We start from the raw sequence: 16928 nt of genomic DNA, 5'->3' as shown, positions 1-16928 counted from the left end.
AAGTTATTTGTTTTAATTTAAAGCTTTCTCTTTTAATTTCATGAAGAAAATGAATTAAGCATTCTCTCACATCAGAGACAAACAACCAATTAGACTTGTCAAGTCAGCATTTGACTCTACTTTCACAGTTGCTGAATCTAGTAATACATTGAGACTGGGCCAGGCTGGGAATCATAGGAATGGGAGGAAGCACAGTCACAGAGCTGGTGATGGGTGAGTCAGGGAATCTGCAGTGTCACAGCCAGATACTGCTACAAATACCAGCACAGGGACTGCTACACGAGCATGGAGTTATGCTTAACACAGGCTGCAATGAGTGTTCAGATAGCTGAAATAAAGCAGAGACGTAGATTGCCTCATTTTGTGCTGTGCTGGAATGGGAGGCTCAGCCTTGCCACTCCACCCTGATGTCCTGTCTGCTGGCTACAGGGACACCTGCCCCAGAGATGCTTGTGGGGCCCCATTTACAAGGGGTTTTCAGCCATGTGAGAATGTAAAAACATCCTGTGTTCCACCAGGCCAAAGGAGAAGCATTGCAGGCTGTCCTGTCCACCTCAGGCTTGCATGCAGTGTCTGTGTATATTCCTCCTCTAAGCATATCCCATCTCAGGGAAGCCAGGGTGAAGATAATGATCCTTGAAGACCACAACAGCAGTTACCTGAATTTCAATTAATCCCAAAATATTTCTGTTAAATAGGAACAAAGTCAAACCTTCATGAAAGCAAAAGCAAAACCAAAATAATTGTAAATAGCCAAAATGCTGCTTGGCAGAATATGACATGAAACTTCACGAATGGGTGTCAGCACCTTATTTTGCAGGTGAGCCCTGGCCACTGTTCCCAGTTTCTTTCCTAAAGTCCAGCTGAGCACACTTCTACTTGCTTATCCATTTTGAAATAACCTTAAAATAAACTGTTAAAAATAACCTAAACAAATAGTATATTTCTAGGTAGCTGGTGGAACATTAGAATATATTCAAACACTGTCAAAGACATCTCCTAGTTACCATTTATGTTTGTGCTCTGGTGTGTGATGTACCTTTGCAGATACCACTGCAATAAAATACTCCACTATCTCCAGATACTTTAGACTATGCCATTCCTTAAACCGTGTGAATTGTGCCTGGAGTTTTCCTCAGGTAACAGTGACATGGAAAAATGTCTTTCCCAATATTTCACCAGGTCTCTTATCAGTTCCTGCATTCCTATCAGCGTCAGCTTGTTTTGCAGGAATGTGCAAAGTGAAATGATCTGGGGTTTTGCTCATGGAGCAGCATTGCTGTGTTTCTCTAGCAGAGGGGTTCACCTGTCTGCAGGCTCCAAGGCTCCACAGGTCTGGGGTCTAAAATCCCCCACTTCATTGCCAAGTATTGGTTCCAGAGCTATCCATGTGTGCACTAGCCACTTAGAATCACATCTGGATTTGGGAATTTTAAGCTGAACTCACTTTTATTAACAGCTTGCTCTTCCCCGGCATTGTATAAAACAAGCTGCCAAAGGATAAGAAGTATTTTGTCTTTTGATCTTACATTAGTGTAGTTTCAGATTATTGAAGGAGCTTCACTTTCCTGAATATTTTGGTAATTGTTAAGAGAGGGAACCCAGTTCTTACATTGCAATGACTTGCCACTGACATTCTTTGAAATTCTTGTTACTTTTTAATTTGTTGTTAACATACTTAACTTCTTCCATTTGTGGGCTCATAAACATTTCCATACAGATCTTTCAAGCATACATTGAAGTCTGTCATAGAGATGTCTATTTTTCTTATTCATGTCACAAAGATCCTTAGAAATAAAGCACTAGGTTCAAAGACCATATGCTGAAGGTCAGTAGTTTAATTTCCAGATTAGTGCTAGCAAACTTTCACTTTTTAAAATTTGCTTCCCTATGTCATACAGGTACCGCATTCTTTAAAACCATATTAAAATACATTAAGCAGTAAATAAAATCTTAAATATATATTTATATTTATTATAATAAATACAAGGAGGACAAATTAAGGGTAAAATTCAAGAGCTGAGTTCAGTTACAAGAAGAAGTTAAACATATTTATGTTTGTCCCTCTTATTCTCAATCTACAAATGAGATCTCTGTCATGTTGTTGAGAAGCCCCACAGTACCCTCGGTTGCATTCACATCCCTCAATATTTTTCCTTTTGCTTGTTTGCAGATTGACACAGGAAGATGACAAAATCTTTATGCAGATCAGCAAGTGACCAGACCTGGCACGCTGTCCGCTCAGGAGAAGGTAGAAATAGGAAAGTGGTTAAAGATAATATAATCCCAGCTGTAGCTCTCCTTATTAACAGTGCTAATTTGAGGAGGTTTACAAGTATGACAACTCAGGGAGGCAGGGCAAAAAAACCAACACAATGAAACAACAAACTACAAATGCAGCATTTGAATGAATTTTTGTTTAGTACTTGTTGAAACAATGTCTGTGTTTATGTGCTCAGTCCTAAACCCACCAGCTCTGGGGCTCCTGGGCTCATCCACAACATTTCTCATTCAGCCCAGCCCTGACTCCCAGCTTTTTTCTTGCCCCACAAAATGTCTGTAGCTCATATGCTTGTTGCTTTGGCCTCTGCTTGTATGAGGGGAGGCCTCAGTGCCCATGAGGCTTAGCTGTGACTTGCATACAGACAATGGCTTCAGCTTTTTTTTTATTTTTTAGCTGTTTTTCTTCAGTAAATGAAGAGGTTTATTTGCTCATTGTGCCAAATCTGAAGGAAACATGGCCAGCTGGAACTGTAAGCAAGCCCACAGTTGTCTCTGGTCCCCAGAGAGGCCACTACTGTAGTTTTTACCTACAACATTATCAATAAAAAGAGCTGCACTTCCTCCAGCTGGGATAAAAATATGTAAAGCCACAAATCTCAAAAGCCAGGTGTGCAAAGTCATTTTGCAAACAGCAGGCAGTAACAGCAATGGGGAAACCCTCCAGTGTTTGGGTGGCAGCACCTTCTTTTTCAGCAGGCTCTGGGGAACAGATCCCGGCCACAACATCTGCTGCCAGGGCTGGTGCTCCCCTTGGCTCCTCAAAATGCTGCTTCAGGCTGTCATCATGCCAGATCAAACAAGCCAAAAATACTGTGACTAATCAGTTTAGGATAAAGGCCATCTCGGAAAAAGTAGTTGCTCCATGAAATGAGCTTCTTTCTCAATAACTGGCATCATTCCCAGTGAACCACCAACCCAGCTCCCAGTGCTGAGCTACAGAGTGAAGAGTCCTTTCCTTTGGGTGAAAACAAAGAGAGACTCTCACCCATGCTAAGCTTCATGCAAAAATACTTAAAAATAAGACAATAAGAAACTGGTCAGTCTGAAGGGCAGCACTGGGATTGGGAAAAACAACCATAATCCTGAGCACAAGTCCCTTGAAAATGAGCATTTGGGGGATTGGAGGAGGGGAAAGGGGAGCTGCCCATTTTTACTAGCCGGTTATCAAAGTCTATGAGGAAGGTAACTTAGAGCAAACAAAAGGAGGATAAAATAAGAGCAGGAATCCTAGCAGGGGTCTTCCTTGAAGGGTAAGGAGGCAAAGGCTCCTTGAGATGGGAACCAGCAGCACCAGGCAGTCTCCACATGCAATCTTGGCTCGGGCAAACAGAGTCTGCTGGGTGGAAACCTGGAGCTGGAGCTCTGGGCAGGTGCTTTTGCAAAGAAAGGACAGACAAGTAAACAATCCTTATCAAACTCTCCTTCATATCTTGAAAATGTCTTGCCTGCCTCATTTCTCAAAATGTTTGTATGAAAAAAAAGTCCCACAACCCACATGTTTGGAGTGAGTGTATTTGAATGGTCCAGTCTAGTTGTCAATGGAAGTTTAATACTTGCTTATCTATAGTCTTTTGTGTTTCTAGGCCTTACAGCTCAGTCCTGAAACAACATCACAAACCAAATCTGAGGATATTCCCGTCATATCCCTTACAAAGTCATTGTAAGTTTACAATGATAATTACAACTAACTTTTAAAGCTTTATCATTACAAATACTGTTATATGCTTTGATATGATAGTGGCTTTCATGAAAAATGCTTTCAAATGTAGTGTTCTTTTTATTATCTGCCTTTATGATCAAAAGTTAATTATCTTTAAGGTTAAAGATAGGTTAAGGCTAAGATTGGCTACACTTGTATGATGTAATATTTTCCAAGGTCTTCTGGAAAGGCTTTTTAATTTATAACTTGGGATGGGCCTAAAATAAAACCCATGTATCTAAGTACATCTGATAAAGATGACTTGGTTGCAGTCTAAGTCATAATCAAGACAACCCCAATTATATATCCTCTGTCCTAGAAAAACAACCACACAAATGTGTGTATTCTCTCCTTTTGTTGAATCATTCTCTTTCATTAGCCAATCCAGCCCTTTATTTACTCAGCTGTGTTCTCAGAGCCTGACTGAAACAGCAGGGGGGAGTCAGATTACAGCTTGTTTTGGACCGGCAGGATTCACCATCAGGACAAGGTGGGCAGGGACTGCTGCCTGAGTTATGGATGCAAGGTATGGTGCAGCCCTGCTGGTCCCATTGGTTCAAACTTCTAATTAACAAGCACAATAAATAAATGATACAAACAGAATTTTGTAGACACTCATGATATTTCAAAGTGCTGCATTGCTGCAGTTTGGGGTTGCAAAGGCTGCACCACCCAGACCATCCTGGGTTCCAATGGACTCTGAGCAGCCCAGAGTGGGAAGAGACCTCCTACTGTTAGTGCTGGCAAGCCTGAAAAGCATCCTACCTCACTCCTGGGTGTGAAGTGAGGCTTTGCCAAAAGGATTTCCACCTCCACAACAAGCACTCTGCCTTCCTCACATACTTTAAGATGCTCTTTAAGTTTCTAGAACTATTTTCTTCCACCTGAAGGTAAGTATTAGTTAATTCTAAGCAACTGGGCTTTGTTCCAATGACTAAACTCCAACTCTCTATAATGAGACGTACCAGCAATTGATGGAAATTATCAGGGTGACACAAAGGAGACAGTCAGGGCACGTTTAGGAGAGTGCAGGTGGAAATGCCCAGCTGCAGATGAGTGAGATGGCTGAAGTAACCAGGAGAGCCAGCTTGCTGGGGAGACTGATAGTATGCAAGAAAATACAAATTAACCTTTGGAGGTCTCACTCTGGCACAGAGAGCTGCCTGTGTGCTCTTGTGGAAGAGTGACCATTCTGCAAGCCTCTTTTGGAGGGCTCAGCAATCAGCCTTGCTGAGGAAGAAGAGCAGAGAGATGTCCCCACCACCCTGCTCCCAGTCCTTCCCCTCCTCCTGTCAACCCAAAGGAGAGCAGAAACAGCTGAGCGCTTGTTCTGGGCTGGAAAGAGATGATTCTGAGCTTCATTTAGCCTTATCAGCTTAAAAAAATAATCCTTCAGGACATCAGATGTCTTCTCTTGCTAACTGCTTACACTTTAGAAAATGAAACTTTGTTGTGTATACAGGAGGCCATTGAAAGGCAAGGTTTTTCCAAACTGGTGTAACTCAATTGCAGAACATTGTGCTCAGCCTTGACTGCCTGGTGCACCACAGAAAATTTTGTTAATATTTAAACTCAGTCTTTTGAGTCTTATCCCAGAAGTTGTGGTAAGGGTTTGGGGTTTAGGCAGGTTATGTCAGCAAGACCCTGGTGGGTCTGAGCTGCTGAATGGCAGCGCTTGCATGCGCTCCTGCAGCCAGGGACTCGCAAGGTCCCTGAGTGAAGCCACAGCAGGTGAAGGGGGCATGTCCCAGGGAGCTGCAGTCAGCACAGCAGGATGGTGACACTGTCACATGAGAACTGACCTTCACAGCCTCCCCAGCAGAATGAGGAGAGCCTTGCCAGGAAGGAGCACTGGGGTGCAGACAGGAGCCCAGCACATGCTGTACCATGGCTGCAACCTGCTTGTCTTTGTCCCCACAATTAGGGAGCAGTGGGAGTAGCATAAGGGGCCAGAGACTCAGCTGGGGGTGCAGAAAGGGTGCAGTGCTAAGGTCACACATGGTTGTGGAAGACCATGTGTGACGTCCTATGCCCTCATGTACCTTGTACTCAAAAAAACCCCAAATGACTTGTATAGTTTTAGCATTCTGAAGACAGGTTGGAGAGGATGAGAGCATGATGTCTGTGGCAGAGGAATGAGGTGTCAGCAAAATGTGTAGAAAGCATAAATGACATGCAGAGTAGGGGCTGTCTCCTCAAGGCACCAACAAATTAATGTCTAAATTTTCAGCAGGAGAGACTGAGGATGAGTACCCCAGGCACCCTGCTCTACTTGATGCAGCTACAAACCCCTGTTTTTCTTAAGAATGAATATATAAAGCTCTGCCCTCAGTTCCTGGACACACATGTACCTATGTCTGCCTATACCAGATTATTTATGTGTATGCAAATATAAACTAAAGATAATTCCAATTCAACCATTAAACAAAATTAACAACAATGCAAACACAATGATCAGACTGGCCTGGTCATATAGGAAAATGAGTTGGGGCTCTTGCAAAAACTATAAACCATTCATTTTATATAAATAGACATTTTATGATAGTGAATATATCATATGAGATGCCATTAAACTCCTGTATTCCTGGTTAGCATTTGAAAACTGACCCAAAATACAATTTTTACTCAAGTATTGTCAATGTATATCTATGCTGATAACCCTTAGACTCTGTCTGAAGACAAAGTGTTTGTAAATATGCCCCTTATTTAATCACTCCAATTTTTGAAGATAATACTTCAGTTAGAGGAAGTGCAACTTCACTAGAAGAATAATTAATGCTTACTTAAGTGCCATTTTTATTACTAAAGCCTCATTCTACAGTTAAACATTACCTGAGGTATCTCACTATTAATGTATTAATGGTGTAAGAACACTTGTCACTTTTTAGGACCTTCCTCTCAAGATTCTTGAATTGCTTTATGACTGCTAGTGTGACCCTTTCCTTTGTAGACAAACATCCGATATTTGCTTTACTTAAAATAAACTGACACATGTAAAATTTACTCAGTACCATATCACAGGATGTTGTATTGATAGATATTTTTTGAAACTTCCTTTGCAAGGATATCTTGTCCTCTGACAGCCCAATGTAGCTCTTGTTAAAGGCAGATACCAGCTCATGGCAATTGACATTCTTCATTGTTCTGGAAGTAAAACAACCTGGACTGGGAGAAGCTTTCTTAAAGCCCAACCAAACATGAAATTATTTCAAGGGGAAAAATAATGTCCTTCTATTTTCCTCTTACTTCTGCTTTGAGTCTGTGGCAGATCCTTGAGACTATTCTAGGTCTTAAAATCTGTGGACTGAAAAGCCTTGCTCTAGAAATCTGCTCCTGCCCTCAGGCAGGGAAGCCAGCTGTGGAAAGAAGAATAAGGATGTTGCTGGTCCTTGCTGGCCTAAGAGCTGTTGCTCTGGTGTCACAGTCATAGTGGGACCAGATTACTGACATGATTTTCCATCCTCCTTGCTACCAACCAGCTCAGAACCACCACTGTGTCCCTCAGGTGTCCGCACTGATTTGCTCTGTGACCGATTAGCTGGCACGGGCAGGCAGCCGTGTCCTTGTGTGGGTTGTGCCTCACGCGGGTGACCTGGGAGTTCAGGTTCTATTGTTTGTGTGCTGCTGTTCACAAGGATGTCTTGTCACATGTCTTCCTTAATTGTTTCCCAACAATGTATCTTTAATCCATTTTAGTTATTGACTAGGCCACCAGCAAGAATACCAGAACTTCAAGAACCAACTATGGTTGACACTGGTTTGGGAGGCCCGTGAGGGGCATTGCAGGTATTGGTTATTAGCTTGTTAGGGATTAATATGACTGTGCTCCACAAATATGTTAAGAATGCAGCCAAACAAAAGGCTCATGTATCTCTGTGCAAAGGACACTTTGAAGAGCAGTTCCTCCCGGGCTCTCAATATTAGAAACAAAAAAATGTGAATAAAACTACTAGAGAGAACAAAATTCAAAATCAAAAAGTGAGTCCTTTTTCTCTGAGTGCCCAACACAAGGTGATGTTCCTGCCCTACAATGTCACTGAGGCCAGTAGTCCAACAGAAATTTAGCAAACAAATATTGACTGCTGCACTTCACAGCTGCACTGGTCCATGCTGTGCTGCAGGTCTTTGCAATAAAATCCAATGCATAAAATCTGCTTCAGGATGAACTCTGGCATGGTTTCAAACTAAATAGTTTGGGTATTCCTAAGAGCATAACAAAGGAAAAATGCCTTCCTTTTTTGGTGGATTTTACATGCGAAATGTCCACAATGCAATTTACCCCACTTGCTCCATGTTGTGATCCTCAAGGCTGCAGACCTGCTGAGGAGAAACAAAAAAGAAGTCAGGTATTTGATCTCCTGATTTCTTATAATCACTTTGTGAAAGCACCCAGAAGCAAACACTAGTTAAAGCAAATGGTTAAGATTGCAAAATAAAGCATCCCAAATTAGGACATGAATTTGGATGTTTTACGTGTGTATGTATGGGATATAGACAGTAACTGCAGGATCTCATGTCTGTGCCCCACGGGAGCCTTGCCTCTTCCAGATCAAAAGAAGAAAAAAGGGTGGTTCATGGGAAAAAGCTGATGTGGATGCCCACAGCTGAACTGGTCACAGTCAGCTGTCTTTACAAAACAGATGTCTTTATGAAAAAGTTCCAGGCTGCAAAGACCCCATCTTCCCATGGTGTTGTCTACTGGAGGTGCCTTGTGAGTGTCTGTTGCTCCAACAGTCTGCAAAGCCACTCCACTGAAGTCTCACAGATGCAGGTGTTGCCTTTGCAAAAATTCACACTCCAGTGATTTGACTCCTCTCCTTGGTGTGTACCGGTAGGTGCCACTACAGGGAAGTTTGGAAAATTTAGAGGGCTTCAGGACCAGAAGAGGAATTTCCAACATGTGTCTACTTTGGTTTGTGACAGAGCACTGTGAATTCTGACACAGTTTTTGCTAAGCTGAAAGTGAGCTCCTAGATCAGCTCAGTCAGGGAAGCTGGGGTGGTCTAAGGGGCCGTGGGTGCCCACAGGGAGGTCCTGCTCCCCCCTCCAGCACCCTGACATCTCTGCTGTGCATGGCATGTCTGCTTTGTGCCTTGCAGCAGAGGTGCTAATGCACAGCTTGGCTGAGGAACAGCTGGAAAAGGAACCATAAGAAGACGAGAGATAGTAGAAATTTGGCAATTACCAGTGAAGACAGACACTGTGAGTCTGCTCTTCAATTTTCCAAGTATATCTACTAGCTCTCCCCTTAGCATAGTCAGATCACAGTTTTACAGCATAAATCAGGTTGGAGGAGCAACAGCAAAGCAAAAGTTTGACGTGGATCTCTGCTACAAGGCTTCTCCCAAAAGCACTGTGGTGTTTGTGGTGGCAACGCACTGCAAGGCCCATAACCCCAAACCTTCCCCTGCCCTGGTGCCTTTCAGGGTTTTCAAGTTCTCTCAGCTTCGGCTGGAGGGAGAGAAGTAATTTTAGAGTGAAGCAGAATAACTACATTTCAGCCATGGGCATGGGCAACCTGGCAATGAGCTACAGCATAGTTACTCTAAATTTAGCTCTAAATGCAACAGGAGGTAAGTCACTTTAGAGGCTGCTGCAGCAAGAGAAGTAATAATTGTAGTAACACTTCCAGTGAGCCATGAAAAACATTCCTCTAGAACAAACAGGTAGAGAAGGTGGATGGATTTCAACCCATGTTTTAACCCAGACTGAATTAATATTTGAATATTTCCATGTTTATAAGGGCATTAGAGGGAGAAAAAAAATCTCAGAAATAGATTCCTTAAGCCTGCAGAAACAGTAGATCTTGACCCCTCACACAATCTTACAGTGTACTTTAGACTATTGCTTGGTGATATTGAGATATAGAAGCATCCGGTATCCCAGCAGGACAATGAGGACAAATCTGCCCAGCAGCTTCCCAGGAGCATTACCTTTCTTGTACTGCTTCTTGGATTCTACTTGAAATCAGCCTCAAAGATCCTTGAAGACCCACAGATATTCTCTTCCTAAAGAAGCTGAGCCTTGCTGAGCTTATCCAGGCATTTCTATCACCCTGAAGCTATGTTTAGGAGTATGGTAGCACTTCAGTGTCACTGATGTAGGGATACCTGAACTGGATGAAGAAAATATCCTTGTGTTATCAGCACTGTTTCGAGCACAAATCCAAAACATAGCCCCAATACAAGCTGCTATGAAGAAACCGTTTTCCAGCCACTGCAATGCACTACTACATGTTAGAGAAAAGCTACCTCTTGCCTCTACTCTTGTTCACTTTGTGAAGCAAATCATGCTGGTTTGATTTGGTTTAACCTTATTTTTTTCCCTGCATATTTCTTTTTCTATCCTTCCTTTTCTTATACTTATGTACAAGTAGTTTCAGGCAACATTTGGCTTCATGTTGTTTTACTACCTGAAACTTACATTTCTTCATTGCTAAAACACCAACCCTTAGGGTAGAGAATGGTCATAAATCATGCTTGATTGTCTGAATATTATTTAACATCTTCTTTCTCTATCCTACATATCCTTACAAAAATGCGCACATAAATTTTCTGCTTATAAACTGCAGGCAAAGGCCTCTAGGTTGGCAGGACTTGATGAAATACATCCTGGACTAAGAGAAGCAACCTCTGACTCTTTTCAGAGACCTGGACTCAGTCTTGCTGAGTGTGAAAGGATTTACTTTATTTTTAACTGAAAGAGAAAGAGATCCAAGGGAATATGAGACTAATTTAACACTTCTATGTAAATTTTAGCAGCTTTAAGACAATAAAGAGATAAGCAAGGTTGAATAGATGTTTTATAAAAACAAATTGTACTCAACTGATAAAATGTTCTCTTTGACAGAGTAACCAGCCTAGGGTGGATCCAAAGCAGATGTGAAATTTTCTAATGATGATGATACTAGAGTGCAGGAATAGTGACGTTTTAGCACCTTTTAGACAATAAAGAGATAAGCAAGGTTGAACCACACATTTTATAGGAACAAATTGTACCCAACTGATAAAATGTTCTCTTTGACAGAGTAACCAGCCTAGGTGGACTCAAAGTAGATGTAGAATTTTCTAATGATGATGATACTGGAGTGGAAGAATAGGTAGCCAACAGCATTCTAAAATCTCCTTGGGACTCCTAAAGAGCAGGTTATATAGTCTTATATGTAGTGGATAGCTGGACTGGTGTCCAAAAAAAAGAGCACAGCATCCGTGCTGCAACTTGTGCCTGTTCCCTTTATCCCCCTATTTTCTTGCTTTGGGGAGCCAATACTGGATGTTGGCCTTTAGATGCAGACCTAGAGCACAGAACAGAGGGAAGTTATCCCCTCTTGTCCTGCTGGTTCTTGCAGCTGTTGGCCTTCATTGCTGCCAGGGCACACTGCTGGCTCATTGTCAGCTTGGTGTCCACCAGCCCCATTTCTCCAGAGCCAGATCACTTTCTCCCCAGGTGGAACTCAGCCACACTGTGGCATGGGGCTACTTTCCAGGAACACAGCCTTGTTCTAATGTCCTATATTAACAGACTGGCATACAGGATCACAAGCAAACAGTACTATTAATATGACTAATCTTTATCAATTACAGTTTTTAAAGGGCAAACTGCATGGGGCATGCACTTTGGTTTACACGGTGTCAATTGATTGGCTGTGCCAGATCAGGATATTCTCCCATCCAGGTGCTGTACAGACCCTACCACCCCAACACTGCAGTGAACTAGGGTGCAGGAATTACACTGTGTTTATCACCCTGTTATCACTGGGAAACTTCCAAACTGCACAATGTCATTATGCTTCAGGGAGAACTTTGACTTTTATAAAGCCAAGATGACATAACAATGGGAATGTATTACTCCAGAGATTTTCTGTAGGAGCAAAAAAAAAAAAAGTCACTGCTTTCTGGTGCAAAATTTCCTGTTAGCCATGCTTCCCCCTGCTTGCTCAGGAGGTCTAAAGGCCAGGTCCTGAATTAGGAGAGCAGAGCATGAGAAAACCTATCCTCAGAGGAGAAGTGTATCCTTTCTTTGATGTAATACATATCTCTTGAGGGGTGTCTGTGAGTGAATTGTGTGTCTGACAGAGCTTTTGGAATTGAAGAAGATTAAATAGTGCACAGTTGCTGCATTTTCAATAGCCTTGTTTGACGACAAGTTGAGATTTTAGTTAACATGAAAACTTGTGTGGAATCTTTCCACCACAGTTTACATTTACATGTTTTCCAACAATAGAAAAAATTGATTTTACAGCTGTCTAAGAAATAGAAAGTATTTGTAAGTTTTGGTTTGATTTTTATTGCAAAGTTGCAAATGTAACTGGGAGCTCAAAACAAATGAAAGTGGGGTGGGTTTGCTTCACATGTGAAAATTACCTGGCATTTTATGATCAGCTCTGGTATGAATGTTTATAAAGAATTTTAAATTGGCACGAGATATTGAGCACAGAAAAAGGAAAACAACAATCATATATCTTTCTAATTCTCATTGCAAAGACCTTGAATTATAGGCACTGGGCAATTTTATCCTGCGGTGAATCATTTTTTTGTATAACCTTCTAGAAATACTGACTTTTCCCATGAACAAAACAGGGTTTCATATACTGCACTGGCCTCATCCATAATCTCCTTTCTAATTAAGCCACAAATTTTCACAAGTGTTATGTGCAAGGAACAGAATTTTACAGGGTACAACAAGTTACTGATATGCAAAGCCACTCACTGCTATTGCAAAATTATTGCTACCGAGAAGAAAGTCACATGGAAGGAAATTGGAGGGAAGGACATCAGGCACAGACCTCCCACTGTCTTTCTGCAAAACAAACTTGATATATCAAGTTAAGCAAACTGATGACTAAAGGGAGGTTCATCTCTGCCTCCTTTGAGAGGCAGCAACACAGTTGTGTCTGAGGGATGCCAAGGGCAGGACCCAATCGAGCAGCCTGAGATGCCCAGGTTCTCCAGGCCTCTAGAGGCCCTTCTTCATTAATGGGGTGAGCTTTTATCTCATAAGCTGTGACTTCATCAAAATTACATGTTTAGTGTAGGTCATCTGTGTCCCCTCTCTGCTTGACATATGGCAGCACTAGAGCTGGCCATTGGAGGGCAATCCTTGGCAACCACCTGGCGATAGGATGAGTGACCCTCTCAATTTGCCAATCTTTCTGCATGTCCCATAGGAGCACAGAAGATAAGTTTTCTATTAGACCTGCTAAACCAGATGTCCAACCCTGACAGCTGCAGTAAGTCCCACAATGATTGCTTGCTTACTCTGTGTAGTAAAAGCAGAGACAGGAATCCTTGAAGGCCCCAAGGAAGATTGCCTTGGTCTTAGTGAATGCATGTAAGACAGGCAGATAAAATCTCCTGGGTGCTTCTTTTCAAAGACACTTGCTGACCACGTAGGGAATTTGGATACCTGCTTTAGGAGGATGGCTTCTCTAGGTGCCTAACATTTAAATGCAAAGCAGTATCACTCCCTCAGGTGAGGCAGCTGGATTCCACCTCACACACAAGCCACTGCCAGAAGCAGGGTGCTGGGTGTTTAACCATGGTATGTGGCAAGGTCTTCAGTATATAATGGTTCAGCTTGGACCAGTGCCCTTTTTTTGTCTCACCAGGTGGTGTGAGAGAACCTAAATGTGTCCTGTCACTAGCACCTGTTGTGGTGCCCTCTGTAGGGTCTGCAATTCTGATCCTCTCACTTGAAAATGCTTCAAGCTCCCCAACCCCTTCTTGCCTGTGTGTGCTCCTTTAGAGCTCCAGCTGGCAGAGGAATGTCCTGACCAGTTTACTGTCCTGCTAGCACCTGGGAGCCACAGACCTCTGTGAAATACCTGCACAACAGAGCACATACCAGGTCTGCTGATATGCTTTGTCCTGCCTTTTCAGTGAACCCAAGGTATGCCGCTATTTTGCATCTGGCCCAGTTTCACTCACCTTCTCTCCTATTTATCCTACATATTTGTGCAGAAGCTCAAGCAGGGATCATTGACTTGCTGTAGCTTTCCCTGCACTTCTCATCTTGCTTTACTGCTTGAGTGATAGAAGTTTGCTATGCAGAGCAGTAAGCTGAGCAGTCTGGAAAGCAGCACAGTGCCCTCCTTTGAACAAGGATGCAAAACAAAATGCCACCCCTCTCTCTTTCTGGATACACTTTGCCCTGCCTCTCACAAAGAGAGGAGTTTACCAAAAGGATTTACCAAAGAGACGAGGAATAACCTAAAAATGTGTTTTCCTAATTACAGCTTTGCAAAGCTACAAGACATCGATGGCAACCATCCAATCCTTGAATGAAATATGGAACTTATTTTAGTTCTGTTTTCTCAAGCCAGATCCAGTGTTACAGTCTGTCTGTAATAATAGATAATGCTGATGTGTACAAATAAACATGTGTGCATAGGTATGTATGTAAAACTTCAATGTTTAATGCAAGAAAATATTCCATATTTCAAAGAAATGGGATACTCTGCTTCTCTCTAACACATCCTTGCAGCTCTGTTAGTCTATGCAGCCATATTGCCCTCTGCTGACTTCAGCCTGTGCCGGCAGCTTTCCTCTGGCTCCAAGTCAGAGCTGACTCTTACTCTCAGAGCAAATAACCATGATGCAGGTTTTTCCTGACACAGAATTGCAGAATGGTTGAGGTTGGAAAGGATCTCCGGAGGTATCTGATCTAACCCTCTTCTCAAGCAGAGAGGAGCCTAGAGCTGGTGTCCCAGCATCACGTCTGGATGACTTTTGAGACACTCCAAGGAGAGAGACTCCACAACCTCTCTGGGCAGCCTGTACCAGTGCTCAGTCACCTGCATAGGAAATCAAGTTTGGAAGGAACCTCCTGTGTTTCACTTTGTGCTCACTATTTCTGATTCTGTCACTGGGCACCACTGAGAAGAGCCCAGCTCCATCCTCTGTGCACCCTCCCTTCAGGTATCTGTATACCTTGATGAGATCCCTCCAAGCCTCCTCTTCTCCAGGAGAGGTGCTCCAGCCCCTCTTCATCTCCACGGCTCTTTGCTGGACTATCTCCAGTATGTCTGTGTCTCCCCTGTCATGGAGAACCCAGAGCTAGACACAGAACCTCAGCTCTGTTTCCCCAGTGCTGAGCAGAAGGGAAGGATCACCTGCCTCCTCCTGCTGGCAAGATTCCTCCTCATGCAGCTGGAATCCTGGGACCCTGCTTTGCTGCAAGGGGACATTACATGTACTCATGGATGCAACAAAAAATGGGAATGTAAACAGGTACTGTAACCTCAGTGTTCATGGAAGGAGTGCCACAACCAAAGCAAGGTGAGGTAGACTCATGCCAGGAGGAAGGGAACAAAAAGTACTCAGGTGTCCATGGTTTACAAGTACCACAGTTCTACAGGCAATAAATACACTGTCTTTATGATCTTTATTACTCAGAGATGTAAAACTTCAAAAAAAAGAATTTTAACAATCTCCAAACTTCAGCAGAGTACCCAGCAAGGATCAGAACATTTGTCCCATCCACCATGACCCCAAGGGACATGCAGTTAATGGGCAAGGCTGTTCAGAGGTGACTACCAGAGTTGAGGTGAATGGGATGGAGGGATCTAACCCTGCATTCCCTGTGTGCCCCTTTGCCTTCCCACCATCCCCATCCACTAATACGCACTTTAATGCTTCCTGCATTCCCCCAGGCCCCCTATACCCTCTTGACTGGGTGCTGAAGCAATAACCACACAAGCTGCCTTCCCTTTGGTGGCCACAGTAACTGGAGGCATCACTCAGAGCCTCCAGTCATTTCTTGTTGCAGGAGATGGTCTTGTTCATTGCTTGCAGTAACAATATTCTCGTGCCATTCAGATTAGTGTCTAAAAAACCTGTGATTTCTCTGGAAATACTCATGTAATGCCGGTGCAGAGGGGAGAGCTCCAGCACCCCAATGTGCATCAGGGGGCTGGGAGAAAAATTAAAATGTGTTGGCTGAGTATTTTCAGTCAGCTACAGCTGGAGCAGCTTTGGGGTTCATTCTCTTTGGTTGGCTCATTAGTGAGGGTGGTAGGAAATGATGGGGACATGACACTATCCCTGCAACCATCAGGATAATTCTGGGATGTATTCTCATTAGAATCACAGAATATTCTAAGTTGGAAGGGACCCACAAGGATCATCAAGTCCACCTTGAGTGAATGGCCCACATGAGGATCAAACCCACAACCTTGGCATTATTAGCACCATGCTCTAATCAACAGGGATTTAAATATAAAAATATTGGGCACATACAGTCTCCAGCATTGCTGAAAGGCTCATCAGAAAAATCCTTATGGAAAAAAACAGAAGAGGAATTCTGCCTGCTGAACAGAGCCTTTTCTTTTTCCCTATGTGAGAAAGAGCAAAACACCGCCCTCTGATGGAAATACTGACATATGAGAGAAATCAGTATATCTAGAAAAGCTGAGAACTCTTTTTGACAGAAAATAATTTCAGGCAAGGTGGGAAATCAGTAGCATGACCTATGTTGCATATCACTTACCTAAAGCCATATTTAGGTGTTTTTAGCATAAATTGAACAGAATACTATGTATACCCTAAATTAGGTAGAATTCACTATAGAAGGAAAATTATCTTGGTCCATTGCTGTTCTCCTACAGGCAATGAAGGATTTAAGTTTTAGAATACTGATGTGCTGAAGTGCAAATAACAGAGGAATGCAGGGTGTGCAATCTACTATTGTAGAAGAAAATACAATCTATTTTCCAGAAGAAAGTATAAATTCTGGAAAAATATAGGTTCTGAAAAAGAGCATTAAATTAAGTCATGCTAATTATAAAATGTGTCAATATTCTAGTTCAATTATTTTCTTGGTTAAATAAATTGGGAAAAATATTCCAAGACATTTAAAAGTCTTTCCAAAATTAAATATTTTAGATTTTTTATTTTCGAATGTTTTAAAAATTGATTTTCTGTGCATTTCACTGCCACACAGGCACAGA

This window comes from Prinia subflava, chromosome 4 (assembly GCF_021018805.1).
Source record: "Prinia subflava isolate CZ2003 ecotype Zambia chromosome 4, Cam_Psub_1.2, whole genome shotgun sequence".
Taxonomy (NCBI): Eukaryota; Metazoa; Chordata; class Aves; order Passeriformes; family Cisticolidae; genus Prinia; species Prinia subflava.
Note: the sequence above shows the minus strand (reverse complement) of the source record.